Genomic DNA, 2,548 nt, shown 5'->3' with positions numbered 1-2,548 from the left:
ATGATTTATAAAGTGTTTACAGATGAATTAGTAACCTATATATAAACTCTTTACAAGCCTTCTATAAAGGGAGCCTTATCGTAAAGTGGTACCAAAGAAATCTTGCACAGTAAATTCTCTTCACCAATTTTTCATACATTTTACTGTACATAGATAAAATATTCTTAAACACATAATATGAGAAAATCCATCCACCATTTGTCAGTTGAAAGACTTTTTTTTGCAAGATTGTTTAAATTTTCTCAAGAAGAGAAGAAGAATTCTATAAGCTTGGTTCATTCTGGACTTTACTATTTGACTCATTAGCACAGCTAGTGTTTGAACATGGAACTGCATTCGCCATCATCACTCCCAGGTAAAGTACAGATGAGTGACAGGACAGGGGCACTTCAGGGGGCCAATCAGATTTCAGCTGGGGCCAATGCCCCTGTGGCCCTGCCCCTAGAACCGCCCCTGCTGAGATGTTATTATCATCATCATCATCAGACGGCTGTCCTTATGATGAAGCGTCTGTTTCAGCCTCAAACGTTTGACTGCAGAGACGAACCTGCCGGCATGTGTGCATTAAACTCACACAAACACCAATCCCTTGATCACTCTCACTGCCTGCCTCTATATCTGTGTTGTTTTTTTTTTTTGTCTTCTCTTGCATCAGGGAAGAAAACAAAATCATCAATCATTTCATGAATATTCTCTCTGTCAACACAGGAAATATGCAGCATATCAAACACTGAACTCTGGGCACTCCTGTGAGTCGTGCACATGCACACATAACTGCTCACCCACACATAATGGAAATGTGGAGAGTCATATCCACATACAGTATGAGGCCGTATGCAACATTAGAAAGGCAGTTTGCATTCGTCTTGAACCGAGTCGAACCATAAGCAAGAAATACAGTGGTGAAACTGCGGGTGATTTATGAAAAGTCAGAAGAATAAAAGAACAATCAGGTACAAAAAAAGCTTTTAATTTTAAGTGATACATCCTTTAAGTTGTCTTTAAAATAATACCATCTTCAGACTATAAAACTGTAAAAGCAGTGACAGCTCTGTGCAGTCGGTGCAGAAGCATCAGGAGGCCATTCAGCTGGTGAAAAGATGCAAGCGGCTGCTGTACTTCACCCTTTTGTTCTTTTCATTCTTTTGGAAAACTTCCCAAAAATGTTGCATGTTTGAATTTGTATGATGTTTTCTTTATTCTCAACAATGCTTTTGTTGCACAGTAAACATTGTTTGACWACTTGTTTCTGTTGACAAAGTGAACAAAACATAATTTTCAGTCTATTCACTCTGAAAATCTCAATTTTCTCATTTTACTTTCCTTTTTCGGGCTTTGAAAGGAAGATCTTGACTAGCATTGCAGGTGTTACGTTTCCAAAGTGTTGCCTTACTGACTTTTGCACAGTTGAACTGAATAATTATGTTTACATGTGCACAACTCTTTGATCGGACTGAAATGGGTTTGGATGAAATTATTCAATTGTATTGTTTATACAGGCACACAATTATTCCAATCACGATGAGAGTTTACACGCACCAGAATTTTCTTCAGAATAGCACAGACATGTGCAGAGTTGTAATTTTCCCCTTAAAAAATACAACATTTCTACTTCTGTGATGAACATAAACATTCTGCATCTTATGAGCACCTCGAATGGACCCGCGCCAGGTTTTAATAACGATGAAAAGTTCCTTCCGTCCCTGATTGAGCGACAGTCAAAACAATGTATGCTGCTTTTTTTGTTTGTTTGTTTTATTTTTCTTTGGTTGGTGAAGAAACATATGCTGTTTGTCTTCCTTCTTTATTAGATGAGAGAGTGGGAGGAAATAAACACCCTTGAAAGTTCTGTGATGCCGGCAACCACAGCGCTGCTAAACTGGTGGATGAAGGTTAGAAGAAWTCATGAGAATCATGAAATCAGATCAGTTTTCCACAACAGGAAAAAACAAGATCAGAACAAGTGTTTACATGCACRCTGTTCAGATTATCAGTCTGCATAAACCAGCCCTCTCATTTGGTTTACAAATTCATTCTGATCTTGCTGAATGTACGGAAGCCTAGAGCGACCGTTTTCCGCATAAAATAATTTGCCTTGGTTTTCTCAAGATAACGAGTTGATTTCCGGATGGTTTTCCTCTCGTGCATCATTCAGTAATCATGTAGATGGCCTGGTCCCCTCAGCTGGTCATCAATAAAGTTTACGATTTATTTATTTGTTTATTTGCCGTTATTTAACCAGGCAAATCCCATCAAGATCGCAGACCTCTTTTGCAAGGGCAGCACCTGAAGGCAACCTTGTGTACATAATTTTAGATTAGATTAGACCTTTATTGTCATTGTACAGAGCACAATGAAATTATAGTTCAGAACACCCATTCACAAGAAGACAGAACATAGCAAACATACAGTAGGAGAACTAAAGATCAGAGTTCATAGAAGAGGTCCACGAAACCTTCAAGATTTGAAGACTGTTTGTGTGGAAGAATGGGCCAAAATCACACCTGAGCAATGCTGATGTGTTCAGTACTTATTACCCGCTGTATAC

The 2,548-nt window shown here is 38.6% G+C and overlaps 1 protein-coding gene across 2 annotated transcripts in view; it reads right to left on the bottom strand.

Moving 5' to 3' along the window:
* Positions 1-2,548, bottom strand: part of LOC106526993 (partitioning defective 3 homolog B) — a 112,492-nt gene that overhangs the window by 74,124 nt on the left and 35,820 nt on the right. The window lies entirely within an intron of this gene.

This window comes from Austrofundulus limnaeus, unplaced genomic scaffold, assembly GCF_001266775.1.
Source record: "Austrofundulus limnaeus strain Quisiro unplaced genomic scaffold, Austrofundulus_limnaeus-1.0 Scaffold303, whole genome shotgun sequence".
In the NCBI taxonomy this organism is placed as follows: Eukaryota; Metazoa; Chordata; class Actinopteri; order Cyprinodontiformes; family Rivulidae; genus Austrofundulus; species Austrofundulus limnaeus.
The sequence above is the reverse complement of the archived record's forward strand: the minus strand, read 5'-3'. Positions and strand labels throughout refer to the sequence as shown.